Source organism: Schistocerca gregaria, chromosome 4 (genome assembly GCF_023897955.1).
Source record: "Schistocerca gregaria isolate iqSchGreg1 chromosome 4, iqSchGreg1.2, whole genome shotgun sequence".
In the NCBI taxonomy this organism is placed as follows: Eukaryota; Metazoa; Arthropoda; class Insecta; order Orthoptera; family Acrididae; genus Schistocerca; species Schistocerca gregaria.
Window position 1 is genome coordinate 790,118,100 of NC_064923.1, and position 23,013 is coordinate 790,141,112.

The following is a 23,013-nucleotide window of genomic DNA, read 5'->3' on the forward strand; positions in this document are numbered from 1 at the left end:
CTCCATCAGTAATGAATTTTCAGAATATGATCCTCGAAACAAGAAACTTTTTTTTTCATCACTCGTAAAAATGTCCGCATCGTTAGCTTTCAAGATCAAGCCGTGTTTCGCAGATTTGCGGGAACAGCTGTCCGACGTAATTCCGAACACAAATGCATAAATCTCTGTCTGGCTGAGTTTGTGTAGGGGCGTGTAGTGTCAGGCATTACAGCTGATGGCGGCCGGTCGGGTGCCGTCAACGTCAGTGTCAGCGGCGCTGCGGCGCGCTCTGGCCAACACGTGTTGACATGAAGGATCGTCTGCCAGGCGAGTCTAAACAAACCCCGCGTAGGGAGAAAAAAAGGAGTATCGCATCGTGCGTGCGTGCGTGCGTGCAAGGGCTTAACGTCGCCTCGGCCGCTGAGGCCCAGAGAGCGAGTACGTGAAGCGTAAACACGAGAGCACCCGCCGGAAAAGGAAACTAAATTAAAAATAAAAGAAGACGGCGCGGGAGGGGAATAAAAAGAGAGGAGCGCCGGCGAGTTTGAATAATCGCCGCTAGGCTGCGCTGTCGAAACATTAATCCTTTGTTCCAATATTGGCTGGCGCACGGCGTGTGTGAATAACCCACTCACTCACGCTGGCGACCTCTTCCCGTCCCTTCCCTTCGTCCTGCAGCGCTTCCGTCCTTCCATTATGTTGGCGCGGGGCACACACGAGCGCCATTTATACAGCCCGTGAATACCGGTCGCTATTACAGCGACCCTGCAAATAAAGGCAGGTATTTAATTATTTCATTTCAGGAAAGGACCGACTTCGTTTATATCTGAGCGGCCTCACAGCAGGTTTTGCAGCGACGAAAGCGGGTCACACGAGGTGACCCAGGATACCAATTTCGTTCTCAGTACTTTAAAGTTTTCTATTAAATTCCTCCTACGTGTGACACTCCATCTCTCCCACTATACTTAAAATGTTCATTTAGCAGCCACAAATTTAATCAATCCTAGCGGAATTTGTTCTAGTTGGGGACAAAAAGAAGCGGTGGATAAGACTCGTGAACGTGTGACTACAGTATTACCAATCTCATGTCCGCGGTTCCAACTCTGGTATACACTGATGGAAAAAAAGTTTCCAGTATAAAAAAAGTAATTTAGAGTAATGAAATCTTGGGAATACAATTGTCTTTGTACCATATTTAAGTGATTAAAGTTACAAGTTCAGAGTTTAATGTCACTGCGAGACAAGCCATTATAAATATAGAAATATGAAATGCTGCAACATTAATCAGCCGTGTAACCGGCATAATGTTGAATCCTAGCATATAGACATGCATGCATTGTCGTTTCTCCATTCCGTCCAAGCTAATTATGTTAGTGTAGGCGAGATATGGCTCAAATTCAAAGATACAGTATCGACAGCAATTGAATGATTCATACCGCGTAAGTTAATAAGAGACGAGACAGATCCACCATGGTACACAAAACAAGTCAGAACACAGTTGCAGAAGCAACGTAAAAAGCATGCCAAATACAAAAGAATGCAACATCCCCAAGACTGGCTAAGTTTTACGGAAGCTCGATATGTAGTGCGGACGTCAATGCGATGCTTTTAATAGTTTCCACAATGAAACATTATCTCAAAATATGTAAGAAAACCCAAAGGGATTCTGGTTGTATCTACACCAGTGGCAAAAAAAGTCAACACCGTCACTGCGCGACAGAGATGGAAATGTTACCGATGATTGTGCCACTAAAGCGGAGTTACTAAATTCAGTTTCCGTAATTCCTTCACGAAAGAATATTAAGTCAAATATTTCAGAATTCGAAACCAGAACAGCTGTAAGCATGAGTGACATAAAAGTAGATACCTTAGGTGTTGCGAACAACACAAATCACTTAAGAAAGGCAAGTCTTCCGGTCCAGATGGTATACCATTCAGTTTCCTCTCAGACTATGGAGACACAATAGTGCCTTTTTTAGCCATCATGTACAACCGCTCACTTGACGAAAGATCTGTTCCGAAAGACTGAAAAGTAACACATGTAACACCAATATTCAAGAAAGGAAATAGGAGTAATCTATTGAATTACAGACACACTGTTTTTCAGTAGTATTTTGGAGCATATACTGTACTCGAACATTATGACTCACCAAGAAAAAAATGACTTATTGATACATGACCAACACGGATTGTCCGCAGATCGTGGTCGTGCGGTAGCGTTCTCGCTTCTCGCGCCCCGATTCCCAGGTTCGATTCCCGGTATTGTCAGGGATTTTCTCTGCCTCGTGATGACTGGATGTTGTTTGATGTCCTTAGATTAGTTAGGTTTAAGTAGTTCTAAGTTCTAGGGGACTGATGACGATAGAAGTTAAGTCCCATAGTGCTCAGAGCCATTTGAACCTTTTTTTTTCTTTTTAACACGGATTTAGAAAAAAATCGTTCTTGGGCACCGCAGCTAGCTCTTTATTCTCATGAAGTAACGAGTGCTGCCGACAAGAGATTGCAGATCGATTCCATATTCCTAGATTTCGAGAAGGCTTTTGATACCATTCCTCAAAAGCGACTATTAATCAAATTGCGTGTATATGGACTATCGTCTCAGTTGTGTGACTAGATTCTTGATTTCCTCTCAGAGACGTCACATTTCGTAGTGATAGACGGTACATCATAAAGTAGAACAGAAGTGATATCTGGCGTTCCGCAAGGCAGTGTCATCGGCCTTCTGCTGTTCCTGATTTACATAACTGATCTAGGTGATAATGTGAGCAGCCCCCTTAGATTGTTTGCAGATGATGCTGTAACTTACCGTCTAGTAAAGTCATCAGACGACCGATTTCAATTACAAAATGATCTAGAGGGAAATTCTGTATGGTGCGAAAAGTGGCAATTAGCACTAAACAAAGAAAAGTTCGAGGTCATTCACATGGGTACTAATGGAAATCCGATAAATTTTGAATATACGATAAATCGCACAAATCTAAGTGCTGTTACTTCGGCTAAATACCTAGGAATTAAAATTACGAGCAACTTAAATTGGATAGACCACATAGATAATAATGTGGGGAAGGCGAAACAAAGACTGCGCTTTGTTGGCAGAAATAAGAAGATGTCACAAACCCACTAAAGAGACAGCCTACATTACACTTGTCCATCCAAGGCTGGAATATTGCTGTGCGGTGTGGGATTTCTTACCAGATAGGATTGACGGAGGACATGGAAAACGTGCAAAGAACGGCAGCCCGTTTCATGTTACCGCGCAATAAGGGTGAGAGTATCACTGATATGATAAGCGAGTTGGGGTGGCAGTCACTGAAACAAGGGTGGTTTTGTTTGCGGCGAGATCTGTTTACAAAATGTCAACCAAAAACTTTCTCTTCCGTATGCGAAAATATTGTGTTGACACCCACCTACGCACGGAGAAATGATCATCATAATAAAGTAAGAGAAATCAGAGCTCCAACGGAAAGATTTAGGTGTTCCTTTTGCCCACGAGCCATTCGAGAGTGGAATGGTAGAGCAGTAGTATGAAAATGGATCAAAAAAATATTCAAAGGTGTGTGAAATCTTATGGGACTTAACTGCTAAGGTCATCAGTCCTTAAGCTTACACACTAGTTAACCTAAATTATCCTAAGGACAAACACACACACACACACACACACACACACACACACACACACACACACACACACACACACACATATGCCCGAGGGAGGACTCCAAGCTCCTCCAGGACCAGCTGCACAGTGAAAATGGTTCGATGAACCCTCTACCAGGCACTTACGTGTGAAATGCTGAGTAACTATGTAGATAGGTACGAGTGACGGATGTCAGTGTGTTGGATGGAGTTCCATGCCTATTGCAGTTGTCGGTCAATACAAGGACGGTTAAGACGGTTAATGTGGGCTGTGGATGACGATGGAGTTGCGTTCGATGACGTCCCGTACGTGCTCGATTGCAGACAGAGCTGGTGATGTAGCAGGCCAAAGCTACATGTCGACATTCTCTAGATCATATTTGGTTACAACGTTGGTATATGGGCTAGCGTTATCCTATTGGAAAGCACTCTCTGAAATGCTGTTCATTAATGGCACCACAACAGGTCCAATTGGAAGATGGACGTACTGATTTGCTTTGAGGCTGCGTAGGATAACTACGAGAGTGCTCCTACTGTCATACGAAATCGCATCCGTGACCAAAAATCCAGGTGAAGGTCAGGTGAGTCTAGACTGTAGACAGGTTGGTTGGAGGCGCTCGCCTGACCTTTTTTTGACGAACACACGGCCATCACTGGCCCCGAGTCAGAACCGGCTTTCATCAGAAAACGCAACCGACCTCCACTTTGCCCTCAATTGAGCTCTCGCTTGACACTACTGAAGTCGCGATGGATAGTTGTTTGTCGTCAGTAGAACGCACACTACAAGGCATCTGGCTCGGATCTGTTCTTCGAGTAACCGATTTGTAACTATTTGTTGTGTATCTGTGGTGCCAACTGCTGTTCGAACTGTTGCTGCACCAGAGCCGTACGTCGAACACGACGGTCACCTTTCTCGGCAGTGCCACTTGGCCGTCCAGAGCCCGGTGTTCTTTGACCGTCCCTTTCCGTGACCACCGCTGCCAGTAATCATGTACACTGGCTACATTCCTGAAAAAAAGTTTTTGAGCAGTATCGCCGAAGAAGCATCGATTTGCTGCTAGCCATGTCGCACAACCTCGATCAAACTCATTGAATTCTTGATAATGGAGTCTTCGTCATCTTAAAGGTATTCTTGACTGACACCAACTCACTATGTCCAATCTCAAGGGTAATTAACGCTGCCGCACGGGATTAGCCGAGCGGTCTAGGCGCGACAGTCATGGTTTTGCGGCTGGTCCCGGCGGAGGTTCGAGTCCTCCCTCGGGCATGGGTGTGTGTGTTTGTCCTTAGGATAATTTATGTTAAGTAGTGTGTAAGTTTAGGGACTGATGACCTTAGCAGTTATGTCCCATAAGATTTCACACACATTTGAACAGTTTTAATTAACGCTCACGGCCCTTATATCGTGTATTTAAAGCAAGCCTGATTGGTATCCTCATGGTGGCACTACTACTTCCACTCTTATGCTACTGGTGCAAAATTCGAACAGACTTCACATATCAGATGTAGAAACACACATGCCAACATTCGTTTGTCTCGCTCAACTCTTGTAGTTGACAGCATTTTTGTACTGAAGTTTAACAGTCAATATGTTGTTGTTGTTGTTGTTGTTGTAGTCTTCAGTCCTGAGACTGGTTTCATGCAGCTCTCCATGCTACTCTATTCTGCGCAGGCTTCTTCATGTCCCAGTACCAACTGCAGCCTACATCCTTGTGAATCTGCTTAGTGTATTCTTCTCTTGGTCTCCCCCTACGATTTTTACCCTCCACGCTGCCCTCTAATACTAAATTGGTGATCCCTTGATGCCTCAGAACACGTCCTACCAACCGATCCCTTCTTCTGGTCAAGTTGTGCCACAAACTTCTCTTCTCTCCAATCCTATTCAATACTTCCTCAGTAGTTATGTAGTCTAACCAACTAATCTTCAGCATTCTTCTATAGCACCACATTTCGAAAGCTTCTATTCTCTTCTTATCTAAACTATCTATCGTCCTTGTTTCACTTCCACACATGGCTACATTCCACGAAAATACATTCAGAAACGATTTCCTGACATTTAAGTCTATACTAGATGTTTACAAATTTCTCTTCTTCAGATACGCTTTTCTTGCCATTGCCAGTCTACATTTTATATCATCTCTACTTCAACCATCATCAGTTACTTTGCTTCCCAAATATCAAAACTCACCTACTACTAAAAATGTCTCATTTCCTAGTCTAATTCCCTGCTCATCACCTGACTTAATTCGACTACATTCCATTATCCTCTTTTTGCCATTGTTGATGTTCATCTTATATCCTCCTTTCAAGTCACTGTCCACTGCGTTCAACTACTTTTCTAAGTTCTTTGCTGTCTCTGACAGAATTACAATGTCATCGGCGAACCTCAACGTTTTTATTTCTTCTCCATGGATTTTAATACCTTCTCCGAATTTTTCTTTTGTTTCCTGTACTGCTTGCTCAATATACAGATTGAATAACATCGGGGATAGGCTACAACCCTGTATCACTCCCTTCCCAACCGCTGCTTCCCTTTCATGCCCCTCGACTGTTATAACTGCCATCTGGTTTCTGTACAAATTGTAAATTCCCTTTCGCTCCCTGTGTTTGACCCCTGCCACCTTTAGAATTTGAAAGGCAGTATTCCAGTCAACCTTGTCAAAAGTTAATACAATGTCTTTGTTTGCAGCTAATGATTAAGAGGCAGTACTTGCAAATGATCTCGCTGGATATTACGCAACAAATTTAATCCAGCATCAGTTCATTTCGCACTCATTATTGTTATTTTCCTAGTAAATTTTTTTAGTTCCAGTTACCAGCAATATTTCCAGAAATTCATCGATTCTTAAATGAAATAGCGTTTCTGGTAACCACCATTTTTCTTCAAGTGCATGCGATAGGGGTAGTTCTAGTACATGTTTCCACACGAGCGGCATATCATTCGATGACCTCTCCCCTCCTCGAACAGTTTCACCTGTGTCAGTCTTCGCTGCTAACTGTGATACGCCCTGTATACCAGACTGAAATTTATTTTCCTTTTCAGCATACTTCCCTTGTAAACTTAAACATTTATGCCGTCGTTCGACAAGGCGTTAAAAGCCTGCAGCATAGAATTCGTGTGGCTGCGTTTGCATCCAACGAGTGAGCTCCTGTGATATAACGAGTTTATTCGGTTCCTCAAATTGGTGCAACCCGCGAGGTCCATGTGTTGTAGATGTAGCGAAATGTTGCTAGACGAGGAAGCAAGCTACCATCACTGGATAACCAGGTCAGCCAGGACGCGTTTGTGATTTTTGTATCTTTTGCCGGATACCTGTATCCGATTCCAAAAAACTTTCCATGAAATGCAGTTCTCACCATAAACGGGACGAATCACGGTATGGATGTGCTCTACGGACAGTCTCTCGGCTCATACAAATCGCATTGTTCAAGTCTGGTACTCACAGCACATCTGCCATCTTTGTCTGACTGCAGATCACTAACCATTGGCCGCTGTATATGAAGTCAGGGCTACCCTTCCCGCGACATATGCTGCCGCCTTCCAGATACTTAAAGGGGAGAAGTTTAAAACGTTACTTTCTCCGGAGTTTGCGGCTGGTTTATCAGTTCACCCTCGTATGATTAATATGTTCGTACCCCTTCACCGCATTTCCACTCCTTAAACTTTCCTCGACGTTTGTATCACTTTAAATACCAAAAAATTATATTTAATTTGTTTCGCATAAGATTATTTCTGCTTTCGTGCCCGACCTTCGGCTCCTGCATTCTGACTTGACGTGTACTGAGTACCAACTTCAGACTACTACGAAGTGCAGGCTCGCTAATCTCGAAATACTCGCATTGTGGAGACGACGGTGTTCAGCTAAAGTCTGCCTCCCAAAGGACTTCGCACTGCACAAGGCACCGTAACCACACCTTCTTGAAGTTATTCTAACACAGGCAAGCGTTCGAAGAGCCACGAAACATAATATAGTACCAAGAGAAGAAATGGGGAATTTACTATGAAAGCGATCTGTCCACCGCTAGTTTTTTGTGCTGCCGCCTATTACGAGAAGAGAGTTTCTTTTCTGTTTATTCACCTGTCTCGATACAAAAGTCATTCTATTCTTTATTTCCTTTATAACATTTGTATGATTTTAAACTGTTACCTAGTTTGAGCTGATGTAATTTGCATGAGGAACGGCGTTATAAACTATAAATGGTGAGATAGCCAATACTCAAAGTTTTTGCATGCCGGTTGACTAGTGATCGATCGCTCGCTCACAGTTGTCAAGCCGTAATGAAAGCTCCAGTAAAAGTAATAGAAACAAGATTAATGGAATGCAGAGCGAATGACATGAGGACCAACCTCTGACTAGAGCAGGAAGAAGACGATGCGACGTCCAGATGCAATGTTTCACGGTGATCCCTGTAGTAAAGCTAACTCTCTTGAAATGGTATTTAATTAATTTGGTATTGTGTACACCTTTGAAACTTAGTAAACACCGACAGCTGCCAATTGTAGCTTCTTGTTCAAGTAACTTACTTCTTGAAGAAATACTTTCTGTCAGCAACTGGAGTAATTACTTCCACCTTATTATGTTAATTAAGCTAGTAAATCTGTGAGAATTTAAACTGATGACTTTCATTTTGTGTGGTGGTATGACAAATAGTAAACCATAGTGCCATAGAGTAGCATCAAATGATTCAGATTTGCTGTTGTTCGTGGAAGAGAATGTTTCATTGAACGTTTATGAATGAACCCTCTCATTTTTCCCTATATTTTAAGTTCATATTACCTTATTGTCGGCTGAAGACTAATGATTTCATGTGTAGTAATAACCTGTCAGGTCAATAAACGATTTAGTAGGCCTATACACGTTTGCTTATTATTTTCATTACTTTTAATTTTATGTGTATTGCTACCTAGCTGTGTAACCGGACGCAGCGCGTAGTGTGGTAGCGTATGAATCCTACTGATATTCAGTATCACGACTGCCAGACTATAACATTAAAATGGTCCGTGAAACATCAGGATTAACACACATATATGCTCCTTGCTAAAATAAGAGACACATCTCTGTACATAGACGCCACAGTTTTTGCGACGCAATCACACTTTGTTTTATGTGCAATAGTAAATATGTGATTTTAACAACTGCTTGGAGCGATTTACAGTTACTTTATTTGAGACCGATGAGAAGATCGGACACAGATGGAGGACTAAATCGGCCATGAGCCTTACAAAAAGAAAATAACTGAACATTCATCTGCAGTTATTTACAGTAGGTACAGAATTGGCAAACCAGTACGACAGGAAAAAGGTTCGAAGTTCACTCCTCAGAAAACAACCCAAATCCCTTTAAACACTGCATCATTCCGTGCAGTAGTGCTGTTGAGTAACGGTTTTATAACTACGTTCACGGTTTGCATTGGCAAAATGTGAGAGAATGCTGAAATGTGATGCCTCCATCGAAGATTTTTAAATGAAACAAAAGTTATTAATATTCTCCATCTTTATTCTTCATGTCGATATATATTAGGAGTACATATTGCTGTTTTCTGTTAATTTACTGCTCCTCCATGCTATTACGCCAAATGTTAGGAAATGAAATTTTATAAAATTTAATAAATTATAATGTTTATTCCAGTAGAGGGCCATACAAATTGTTTAATGACCGTCCTGCTTTAGACTGTCTTGTGATTATCAACAGTTTTGCTTTGACGCAACCATTGCCAAAGAAGTATTTATGGGATGTTGATAACAAATCAGTCACAACTGAGGTAGACATTAAACTGTTTGTGTGAACATTGACTGAAATGATATTTATAGCTAAAAAATATTATGCCTTCTGTCAATTTTGTCATTGAGATCTTCAGCCTGAAAACAATTTTGTTGTTGCTTCCACTTTCATCTTAGCAGAGCAGGAGTCTTCATCCATACATAACTACTGAAACTTACATCCCTTTGAATTTGCTTACTGCGGTCAAGCCCCTGCCTGTGTCTTCAATTTTTACCCACAGATTTTATTCCATTACCAAAGTGACTACTCCTTGATGCCTCAAGAAGTGTCGTATCAACCAAAGCCATCTTTTAGTCAAGTAATGCTATATATTTTTCCTCCTGTATCATACAGTTCCTCTTCCTTAGTTTTCGATATATGTATTTAATTTTCACCATTTTTCTGTAGCTTCATAATTGAAAAGCTTCTGTTCTCTTCTTGTCTGAACATCTCATCATTTAAGTTCTACGCAACACTAGACGCCTTATTAATACCTTCAGAAATGACTTCCAAAAACTTAAATTTGTTTTCGATGTCAACAAATTTCTCTTTTTCAGAAACATTTTTCTTCTTAGTGTCAGTCGGCCATTTATATCCTCTCTAATTCAGCCATCATCAGCTACTTTGCCGCAAAAATAGCAAAACTCAGCTACTACTTTCAGTGTACCATTTCCCAACCTAGTTACGACAGTATCGCCTGGATAAGTTCATCTCCATTCCGTTACCTTTGCTTTACTATCATTGATGTTTATTTTGTAACCTCATCTGATGACACTATAAACCCCGTTTAATGGCTCCTCCAAGTCCTATACTGTGCGTTGTAAACGACATCACCATAAACTCAAAGTTTAATTTTTCTCTCACTATAACATTGTCAAAAATGACCGTAAGAAGCTGTCATGTTAGCTGCACGGAAAAATGCTTCACTGCACAGCACCGTAGCCATAGAGACGAGTTTTGGTACTGACATCTGTCAAGCATTGTTTCGTCGCCCTGCGACGGCTAGACGCCAGCTAACGACGGACGGCTTTTGAGTCTCTTGCCGCGCTGCAGAACTCTGTTTTAAGCGTTAACAGCGAGTTTCTTGCATGTAAGCCGTCCTCACAGGGGACGAGGCAGCTAACGTTGACGTGGACGCGGATAGGACATCCGACCTCACTGGAGAGACAACACCGTCAGCACACGGGACGAGCTAATTAACTTGTTTCTCGACTTCAGCGCTCTCCTGCGTCCGATGTCGGCTTTATTTGGCTCGCAAAACACGGTTTCTTTGCGAAAATGGACGCACTTAAACTAGCTGCGTTAGCGCTGTTAGCAATTGTCGAGGAAGTGCTGAGAAGATCGCGAAGGAGATTCTCGACTCGGTAATGGCTTTAACAGCGACTTACTGGAGGGCCAACACTACATATACGTACTAGTAAAAGTTATTCGTTAACGTAATTGAATTTTCATCCTAGTTCCGCTTTTAATTGAAGTAAATAAGGTATACGGCCTAATGGCAATTTGCGCATGGGTAATACCTATCTTCTCGATACTGCTTTGACTACCAACACTCCGAAATAACATACTTCATAAACAGATTTCAACATTCCGATTCTTTCCGTAATTTTATTCGAATGAAAGAGACTATTTTATTCTAAATTGCTCATCATGATTCAAAAAGACATTTTCTGGAAAGAAACAAATTCGAGCCAGTCCATAAACCCAGAGATAGTTTTTTTTTCGCAGAATGTTTCATGATAACAAAACCTTCCAGTATATAACTTTTGTTTACTTCTAGACGTAGACTGGTGAAACTTTCCAGTCATTCCCATTTGGAACAAGAATTGCAGCAAATATATGATTAATAATAAGTAAAATCGATATTGGAGATAACGCTTCTATTAAATGAACAAGAAAGAGTCAAAATCCTTTACAAAACAAAAGGTGAAAATAATTTGGAAGTGGGTGTACTCAAACATTCAGTATTTCACTTCACAATACATGAGCCCACGACAACATCAACTGCGCAACGTCTTACATATTACTGCCATTTCTTCATATGTGGTATAGACTGTCTAAAGACTAGATCTGCAAGTGATTACTCGATATTTGTTTACTTCAGTGGCAAAAAAAAGTTGTAACACTAAAAACAACAACTACTGGAAGCCTTCACCTACCGATATTTTGTTTCGTGTCATTTTATTATAACAAATCACAGTTAAGGCGACAGTTTCTCGAGAGATCCTCCAATTGCTGATGTTTTGAAGCAGCTTATGTTCTTACTACTTACTATATGAGAAAGAAATCCCACAAAATACGATGTTTAACCGTATACAATACAGCGGCTCTTGTGTTGTGCTTGTGACCTAACACGATGTCCCATCTCACTGGCCACGTTAGTCTTCGCGAGACAAAAATCTCACATGCCATGTGCGTTTTCACGTCCCATGAGATGACGCCTTAAGTGGTTCTGTCATTTCGCCTTGTCTATGTAGAACTCACGCTCGTAGATTATTTCGTTCCTGGTGTTTTCAGTGTTTATTCAACTCTGTTTCGTTTTGAAGCATGCCAAATGTGACGTATGGTGCAACCTAACAGGCGAAGAGAAGGAGGATGACAACTCCGCTAATTCGTGGACTCGGTGGGGGAGTATTTCGAGGGGAGGAAACGAAAAAGGCGACCCTTCTTTCCTGTTCCACTGGTCGTTAAGAAGACTGGCACAACTCCGAAAGTAATCAAAAACAGTGTTGAAACTTTAGGGAAAGAATATTACAGTACATGGTAGACTGTGATGATATTAGCACAGTAATACTGTAGACACCAGGAAAAACGCGGCAGTGGAAGAGACAAGAGACAGTTTTTGACGATTTCCTGAAAAACACTATTCGTCGTCATGTATATAACTACTATAATTTAAGAAAAGACATCAAGGTGCTTGAAATTACTCGTTTAGCTTCTGGAAGACGATATTTGTTATGTAGCGGATTATCATCCCGTAGAGAGCTCAAAGACATAGACTTCAACTAGTCCTTTTCTAAAGAACGTAAAATATTAGTAGAAAAGTTAGATGCTGTTGAATGGCGCTGAAGATATCTGTGGAAAATGAGGGGTGTGAAACTGGAAAGTTTTATGTAGTTGGATGAAACTTGGTTAAACGCCAATGATACCTCGAGCACAACAGAAGAAAACTATTCGAAGTCAGATTCTGACCGCGACAATAGTGGAGTTTTCTCACTACTGTAACTGCAGCACACACTGTAATTTAATAGGAGAGCGTACTATGTAACGATCATCACATCATGAGTACTTTCTTCAGATTGTAACTGTTCATACACGAGTAAATTATTCCGTTGGTCATTGCAGAACAAGTTAATAATGCAAATATTTAACAACGTAAACAGTAACTGACAATATTGCCAAAATAGTTAGAAATTCTACTGAGGAGTATATCGGAGTATAGCAACTAACATTAGTCAAGATATAACATTAAGGAATTTCGGCATGCTGCGTACATAGTAGCTCTTCCAATTTTTCGAGTTTAATTATTAGAACTAGTTACTCTAAATAAACATAGGCTAACAGATAGGGTGTGTGTGCTACCGCATTTCTTTGTTATTATTTTTGCCTCTGTACTCCATTAACTGAAATGAAAAGCTGGCTGTAAAAATATATCGAGGCGGGTGACCACAGCGCTGCCGAGGTCAACAGCACAGGGAGCGGTCACACAGTGAGCCCTCGTCCTTTGCGGTATGAGTCGTTAGTGTGTGATCTTGTAATCTGATTGCAATGCTCATCTGGTTTGAAACTCCAGTTTTTTATTATTAGCGTAAGTATGAGTTTCGTAATCACATTTAGCATTCATTGTTTATGTGCTTACCCAACAGCTATTTTTCTTCTTTCTTCATTAGTATCACGTATGGTAAACTCACTGTCATTCTCCAAGGGTGCAGTGAGTGAGTCCGAAGTGTCAGTTTTGAGTCCACCCAAGAGGCAATAGAAGAAGATATAATTAAGTTCTGCAAAGAAACACGTGGTTTTTAATGCGTACCAAACGGAGCTGTTGTATTCAGAGCAGTCAATGACCGATATTGTTTTGAAAACAGCAGCATCTTCAAGTGTTGGTTATTCTTCGATGTACCATTTGCTAAGTGGTAACAAGGCCACACTCTCTTTGAAGTCCCCCAAGAAAGAAATATCACGACAGAGGGTTATTCGTAAAGAAAGGAACGATAATTCGCGAAGTGGAAACCATAGTAAAAATCCGATGAAGTTTTCAAGTGGTGTGTTGGACAGTGTCTTTAGTATGCCCGTCGATCGCGTTCCTTTGTTCTTTTTAGTTCTGAGTACACTGCGTGCCTACAACAATATATTTAAAGATACCTACAACAATATTGTCTCCCGCCAAGTACGAGGGCTTGGTAAGAAATTTCGCCTCAAGCTATGCAGCCAACATTACATAACTGTCTTGCGTTTTCTTCTTCAACACATTACTCAGCCGCATTCTGCAGGGGCAATGAAGATGCTCCTGCATTGTTTTCAATTGGAAATGTTTGATTACCCATAATACAGCCCGTAATTGTCTCATTCTGACTTCCATCTCTGCTCACATGAACGGCTGGCTATGGAGGCAACATTCTCGCACAGACAACAAGTTGTAGGCCAGCATGGAGAATTGGCGGAAACCACTGGCGGCTGCCTTCTACAGTATAACGAGGGTATTGGAAAGTTGGCACAGTGCTACGACAAACGTCTAAGTCGGATCGGCGAATATGGAGATAAGTAGTTTGAAGTTGTAGCTAACTGTTGCGAATAAAACAGTTTTGATTTTCACTGTGGTTTCCATTTCGCGACCTATCGTTCCTTACTTTCAGAATAGCCCTCGTATATCAGAATGGCCAAAATATTATTTGGAGACAGTCTGTTGAAGGAAGCACTAGTAGAATTCGTTAAAAAACAGAGTAGCGCACAATGCGTACTACGTAATCAAAAGTATCCGGACACCTGACTGAAAATGACTTACAAGTTAGTGGCGCCCTCCATCGGAAGAGCTGGAATTCAACCAGGTGTTGGCCCACCATTAGCCTTGGTGGCAGCTTCCACTCTCACAGGCACACATTTAGTCAAGTGCTGGAAGGTTTCTTTGTGAATGGCCGCCCATTCTTCAAGGAGTGATATACGGAGGAAAGGTATCGGTATCGGTCAGTGAGGTCTCGCACGAAGTAGGCGTTCTAAAACATCCCACAGGGGTTTCATAGGATTCAGGTCTGGATTCTGTGAAGGCCAGTCCATTACAAGGATGTTATTGTCGTGTAACCAGCCCCCCACAGGCCGTGGATTATGAACGGGTGGTCGACCGCGTTGAAAGATGCAGTCGCCATCCCTGAATTGCTCTTCAACAGTGGGAAGCAAGGAGTTGCTTAAAACATCAGGGCAGGCCTATGCTGTGATAGTGACACGCAAAACAAAAAGTGGTGCAACCCCACTCCATGAAAAACATGAGCACATTCTAACACAACCACCTCAGAATTTTGCTATTGGCACTACATACACTGGCAGATGACATTCACGGAGCATTCGACATACCCACACAGTGGCATCGGATCGCCCCATTGTGCACCGTGATTCGTCACTCCACACAACGTTTTTCCACTGTTCAGTCATCCAATTTTTACGCTCCTAACACCAAGCGAGGGGTCGTTTGGCATTAACCGGCGTGATTTGTGGGTTATGAGCAGCCGCTCGACCATGATATCCAAGTTTTTTCATTTCCCGCCTATCTGTCATAGTACTTGCAAGGGATCTTGATGTGTGATAGTCTGGATGGATGTCTGCCTATTAACACATTACTACCCTCTACAACTGTCGGCGGTCTCTTTCAGTCAACAGACGAGGTCGGCCTGCACGTTTTTGTGCTGTACGTGTCCCTTCACGTTTCCACTTCACTATTACATCGGAAACAGTGGACCTAGGGATGTTTAATAGTGTGGAAATCTCACGTACAAACGTGTGGCACAAGTGACACCCAGTCACCTGACCAAGTGCGTGAGTTCGGCGGAGAACCCCATTCTGCTCTCTCCCGACCTCTACTGAGGTCACTGGTAAGGAGTAACCGGCAGTAGGTAGCAGCACAATGTACCTGATACCGAAAACGTATGTACTTGGTGATGTCCGGATACTTTTCATCACACAGTATATATGCAGTATGTGAAATGCCTAGGAGTTCAGGAAAAGCCATTCCTCGAATTCCACGGTACCACTGCGAAATAAACACCATCGTGTTACTTTGGGGCAGAATGAAAGGCTATATTGCAGCAACGAACAGAAAATCACAAAAAGTTGTAAGAACTGTTAGAACAAGCAGTAATAACAGTTACTCCAGAAGAGTGGAACAAATGTGTCCTCCTTTTGAAGGAAAAATGTTGAAAAGCAAATCTGGAAATTAGACTGCATTGTAGAGGACAGAGAAAAGAGTTTTCTTATAAACCCGAATAAAAATAGTTCAAGTACTACAGAATGAACTTGATTTTATCGTTCCTTTGACACTGTTGTAACTGGTAGTGTTACTAAAATCGGTAGTGTTTGAATCTGCTACGCCACCTGTCAGGTTTATAGGATTTATTTAGTTATATTTTAGCCCAAGTTCGTAATACAGTGTTTGTCACTAGTGACGCAAGCTTCGTTGGGCGTCAGACCGGCAATCAACTGTAAAGCGTGCACGAAGGATTTTCGACGCCTCTGCTTTCACTGGAACAGATGGCGCTCGCTCACATGAAACTGTTTCTGTTCCGTCTCAGCTCCCGGTGAGCAGACTATAGTGCAAGCGAGTGTTAGCGACTGCGGTGCAGTAAGCCCCATCTGGCAGCATTGTCACCTGACCTCGTGAACTGTCAGTACCAGTCATTTGTTTCACGGACTGAACGTAAGCGAGCCTTGGGCGTTCGGAATGGGTGGTGGTTGGCTGGCGGAGCGGCGATTCGCAGCGAGTGGCTCCAGTCAGCACGCTGCGGCGCCTGTGCCGTATCGGCCATCGGCAGGCGGGACGTGACGCCGCACAATGGCGGCCGCTGCCGCCCCCAGCGAAACCCAGTAGCTGGCCGCCTCTGCAGCCGCCTCACAACACAGCCTGCAAACAGCGACGCGATTCCTGCAGCACCTGTAGCCGAGAGAGCATTCATTTGCCACTTGCCATTACTGAACGCGAGCAGTACATCGACAAGGCGAAATGGACACTCTAGTCGCACCACATTATAGACGACTGTTCCTAAGAAAGATGCCACAAATATACACTGGTATGGGCAAAGATATTCAAATACAGAGAGATGTAAACAGGCAGTATACGGCGCTACGGTCGGCAACGGCTATGTAAGACAACAAGTGTCTGTCATAATTGTTAGATCGGTTACCGCTGCTACAGTGACAGGTTATCTAGATTTAAGTGAGTTTGAACGTGGTGTTATAGTCAGCGAACGAGCGGTGCGACACAGCATCTCCGAGGTAGCGATGAAGTCTGCATTTTTCCTTACGACCATTTCAGGAGTGTACCTTGAATATCAGGAGTCCCATAAAGCATCAGATCTTAGACATTGCTGCGGCCGGAAAACGATCCTGTAAGAACGGGACCAAAGACGACTGAAGAGAATCGTTCAACATGACAGAAGCGTAAGCCATTCTGAAAATCGCTGGAGATTTCAATGCTGGGCCATCAACAAGCGTCAGCGTGCCGAAACCATTCAACGAAACATCCTCGATGCGGCCTTTCGGAGACGAAGGCTCACCGTGCACCCTTGATGACTGCACGACACAAAGCTTTACGTCTCCCCTGGGCCCGGCAACACCGACTTCGGACTGTTGATAACAGGAAAATCGTTACATACTGTATCGAGCGGGTGGACGTGTACGGGTATTAAGGCAACCTCCTTGGATCAATGGATCTTCCATGTCAGCAGGAGACTGTTCAAGCTTTAGGATTCTCTCTAAAGGTGTGCGGCGTGTGCAGTTGGAGTGATATGGGACCCCAGATACGTCTAGATACTACTTTGACAGGTGGCACGTAGGTAAGCATCCCGTCTGATCACCTGCATCCCTTCATGTCCTTTGCGATTTGCGACGGACTTGGGCAATTCCAGCAGAACAATGTGACACACCACACGCCCAGAATTGCTACAGAATGGCTCCGGGAACATTCTCCTGAGTTTTTTACACTTCCACTGGCCACCGAACTCCCTAGAGTTGAACATTATTGAGCATATGTGGGATGCCTTGAACGTGCTTTTCAGTAGAGATCTCCACCCCCTCGTACTCTTACAGATTTATGGACAGAACTGCAGGAATCGTGGTGCCAATTACCTGCAGAACTTTTTCAGACATTAGTAAAGCACTTGCGACGCTGTGTTGCGGCATTTCTGGGTGCTCGCGGGCGCCCTACACGATATTAGGCAGGTGCGCCAGTATCTTTAGTTCACACACACACACACACACACACACACACACACATATATATATATATATATATATATATATATATATATATATATATATATATATATATATATATATATTAACTTGATCAGTGCGTCTATTTGCAACTGAGACTACTACAATAAATGCAGGGTACGTGCGTAAGTTCGTAGCATATTTCCGTAAGTGTAATAAACACAACAGATACTCATGATAGAGACTTTAGTCAACAGTACTGTAGCACATTCTCGTTCACTATTTACAACAGTCTGCCAACGCTTGGAACTTTGAGGTTCTACGACTACATAAAACACGTGGTTTTTTAAGTCGAAAAACTCGTCGAGCCATGTTCGGAGTGCATTTTCAGCAGCAAAGGAAGTTCCTTGACGGTTGTTTGATAGAGGGCCGAAAAGGTGAAAATCTGAGGGCGCAAATGAAATGAATAAGGAGGCCGCGGAACGATTTACCAACCGCATTATCGCGGAGGAGCATCACCTCACGCAGTCTTCCCGGTCGTTGTTCCTGGACTGCATCTGCAAGACGTCTCGGTTGTTCGTAATAAATGCCAGCAGCGATAGTGAGTCGTCGGAAAAGCAATTTGTAGTGCACCACACCGTCCCTGTACCACGCCATACATAACGTTTTCATTTGTGGATGCGCGCAGGTCTTTGTACAGCCAGTTGCTGCTTTGTTTGAACTCACCCATTCCATTCTTTTCCTTGCGTAAGCATAAAGACATCACTTCTCATCACTAGTAACGAGACAGAATAGGAATGATAGATGTTGTTCACGACTCAACTGATGGCGAGCAAGCGTAAATTGACATATGGCCATTCGCAAATTTTTGTGAGTTTGGCTTAGAGCATGCGCTACCCACGCACTCGATTTTTGAAACTTCTCCATCGCATGCAAATATCGCACTATGGTGGAATGTTCACAGTTCATCAGAACTGTCAGTTTTTGACTACAGTTTTTGGGTTATTGTATATTAATGCGTTTAAACGACCTTCACGAAGCCGCAAAGCTCTTCCTGATCGTGGAAAAATCACAAATGTCAAAGCTAGCCTCTTTAAAGTGAGAAAACCGTTTCCATGCCACTCTGTCCACTGGTGTTATCCCCACACAAGATGCAATTTTGTTCTTGCCGTCTTCGCTGCGGTCACCCCTCTATTGAACTCAAACAGCTGAATTTGTCGGAAATGTTTCAATGTCTCGACTTGCTACTCCACTCACTGTCTCCAAACAATGACGATATTTAATCTCAAATAGCAACAGGGAACTACTAACCAAAAAAGTCAATCGATAAATAGATCCATGGCAACCGGCATACCAACATAAAAAAGGAAAAAAAGGTACGAACTTAATCATCAATCTATTATTTAAAATAAAAAACTACCTTGTATACACATGTGTACGCGTTTTGTTTAGAGACGTAGCAGTGCAGTGCAATGACCACTTGTATTCGAAGTCACGCTAAACCGTAATGTAGAGATAAGAGTTAGAGGTTTTTTTCGTTTGTCACGTAAGTAACGGTGACAGGAGAAATTTAGTTTGTGGTCAGTGACTAGTGACCATGAATAGTGCCGTGAATGTGGACTGAAGTAACAGACTTAAACTGGAATAGATTGTGAATGTTGTGGAAAGTGGCTTTAATAATGTTCAACAACATTTCATTTACTTTAGTAAAAATCTGGCGGTGTGCAGCATCTTCCCAAATTACGCACTGACAACAGTGCATCAATGTTTTGCACACACTGGCTGACTTTTACACTTAGTAGCAGCAATCGTCCATTAACCCTTCAATTGTACCTAAAACCTGCCGTCATAGAAAAATGCCAAAGTAAATGTGCTTATCAGAGAAACTATTATGAGCTCTTAATACAAATACAATCGAATAATAGTCTTTGAGGCAGTCGTCTTCAGAGCTGGCTTTGTCTTAGCATGTATCGCCTGTCAATTTACTCGTCTGACATCTTCTGATATAAACGACGGTACGTGTGGTTCACAGTAGCATTCCCGACATTGTAAGATATGAAATAAATAGGACAGTTGTGTGTAAGCATATTTACAGCTAGTTGTCTTCCGCGCCGTACATGAACGCCAGCAGATAGTTGTAAATTCTGATCTTAGTTACATCAAATTCTACTTATTACATGGATTGATGTTTCTCATGCAGAATCAACACTGCAGATTTTATTGCTTCCACAGGTTATCTCGAAAATGGTAGCTGCAGTGATAATCTAAACTATTTCCAATGATATTACACGTGTAATATGGTTACTTAAAATGTCCAACGTGACGAAGAAAGGTCAATGTCAATGTAAAAGGCGTATTATTTACTCATTTTTGGGCGCCTTTGATAGTTGGAGGCATCGTACTGGCATACGCTAATGTTTCTTTAGTATGTGTAGGAATGACGTCATGGAATTGGGATAGGTCCATGGGAGACGAACTGCAGCGAAGAGGCCCAACTAAAGCACGCAGAAGACAATTTGCTGGAGATTCTGTCGCAGATGATATAGATACTATGTCCACCGTTGCAAACGCTCCTACGGTAACAGACAGTAGTCTGCATAACACATTGTCAAGTGGATCTTTCCGTCAGACGTCTCGTACAGGTGCAGTAAGCAGAGTAGACTGTTTTCCTGTACTTGAAGAAGCATTTAATAAAAGCCATGAAACTAGCTCTGATATTGAACTGGCTGAAAATGTAAATTAATGTGCATTGTCTAAAGTAAGCTGAGAACCTCATTCCTTTGGAATATGTCTTCCCCCTGAGTGCAAATGTTTTCTAGAAAGTTGCCATTGATAACTTACCGCAGAGTTTTTCAGGTTTATCAGTGAAAATGCATGTATAAGTTTGCACTCCTGTTATGCTGGTATGCATATTTATCACCTTATAACTCATGGTGGACTTAGAAATGCATTATAAATTGAGCCGTTTTACTGATTACTATTTCCAAAGATTACATACCGACACATATTTCATTGTTATGCTACAAAGTAAATACAGAGAGCCTTACTAACTCTGTTTATTCAAACAATGCACTAGTCTGCATTTAAATTGTGGCACAGATGTCTAGTTCATGTATACACCCATTACTAGTGTGCATGCACCAGTATTATTGAGGTGTGTTATAGCGCATCACTGCATTATGTGGGGTGTTGCAGCTGCCCCTGTAGACCGGCTATATGCAACCAGCAACATCTTCAAAAACCACATGTGAGGTTTTCATATCCTGGCGCTCGCTGGTCGCATACTAAAAGACCCACAGAAAAAATGAGCAAACCTTTCTGTCGGAAATTTAATGTAATTAAATTCTGTACTGGGATACGTTTTCACTGGTGGCCACAGTTTTTGAGTTACTCGAGGAAAACGCGCTTGAAGGACAAAGAATATCAATATCTTGTGTGTGGTATTTGAAACTACTGCAGGTTGCATAAGACCTATGGATAGGGACAACTGAATCATCTTGCATATGTAATTCAGAATGCACCGAACGAGACCTATGACGTCGATTTCCAGTTCTAATTTACGTGGTATATGGAGAAGCAATAGTATGGTACTGTACAGAACAAAGAAATTACTTATTATTCAACGTCAAAGAGAAGCTCTTGTGAGTAAGCTTAACGTTCTTGTACTCCCAACACCATTATGAAAAACCGCATACTGAAATACAGCGTTCATTTAGATTCTAACTGTTTAAGGAAGCATTCGACTGATGGGAAATAGAATCATCGTCAGTGTGTAGTACCTTTGCGAGCCACCATTACGGAATCAAAGTTTAACTCATTAACACTCAAGAAATGTCATTGGCACTGTTCTTAAATTTTTGGAAGGGTATTTTCTGGAAAATACAAGCTGATTTATAATCAAACGGTCTCTGTTCGTGATTTATTATGGTGAAATCTGGACTCAGCAATACGAAGTACTACGATTTCCTACTAATCGTTCAGTTTAATACAAGGGTGACTGGTGGTACAAACCGGCAAACCTGGTCGCGCTTATTCGAAAGAAGATTATTGTTCTTTTCACAACTATTTGATAGAATCCTAGTTACGGACCTCATCTCCATATTTCATTAATAACGCTGTAATAGATCGTTGACGGATACCGGCCGATCTATAGCGAGGGAGCAATTCCACGCAGCAAGATTTCAGATTTCGCCGAGAATTTGCAGCTTCATCGATAAGCAGCAAGATTTCAGATTTCGCCGAGAATTTGCAGCTTCATCGATAAGCAGCCAACGACGTTCCCCAGCTAGGTTCCACGTCACTAAGTTACTTAAAGGAAAGGTACACTTTTGACGATAAATAAAAGTATCTCAACACAAAATACTCTATCACGATAGCTACGGATGTTAACAGCTCTTTTCAAGATTATTCCCTCGTTTAGTACCATTGAATGCTTCCGTATAAATAGCTTTACATAATATCGGGAATCTAAAATCAAACAATAATTAATTTGATTCCAGTTTAAGTAATTTGAGCTAATGTAGTGCAACCCTAGTGACTGGGAAGAACAACGTGACAGATATCTGTGGGCGAACCTACGTTACATGCCCCGTAGGTACGTTTCATCGTGAAGAAGGGGTAAATTGTTAGAAGCCGTCCTCTGAGAATATCGGTTTGGCAGCTTGAGGAGTGTAGGAACACCCTATTACTTATCTGAGATAATACGTTAAATAAAGGCATATCTACTCATGATTGAAATGGAGCGAAACGTTTTCTACAGGTCGTATAGACTCGCGGTGGTAGTTATAACAGTCTAAGGACGTGAAAGAGAAGCAGTAGTTGAGAAAGGAGTGAGACAGGATTGTCGTCTGTCTCCCGTGTTGTCAGATCTGTGCACTGAGCAAAGGAAACTACGGAGAAACTGAGAAAGGCAATTAAAGTTCATAGACGAGATGAAACTTTGAAGTCTGCCGGTGACATTGTAATTTCTGTCACAGACGGCTGACGGAATGGAAAGTGTGTTGAACAGAGATTCTAAGATTACCATCAACATAAGTAAGACAAAGGTAATGGAAAAAAAACAAATTAAAACAGGTTATCCTGCGGTAATGAGGTTAGTTTGTGCAAATTCTCGAATTAGTCGATCAGTTTTCGAATTTACGCAGTGAAATAACTGTCGATGACCTTAGTAAGGAGGATGTAATATGGGGACAGGTACTAGTAAGAATAAATTTCGGAAAGA

The 23,013-nt window shown here is 42.1% G+C and overlaps 1 protein-coding gene across 1 annotated transcript in view; it reads left to right on the forward strand.

The window, feature by feature from the left end:
* The window catches only part of LOC126267939 (uncharacterized), an 892,931-nt gene that overhangs the window by 41,442 nt on the left and 828,476 nt on the right, over nt 1-23,013 (forward strand). The gene's annotated exons all lie outside the window — the stretch shown is intronic.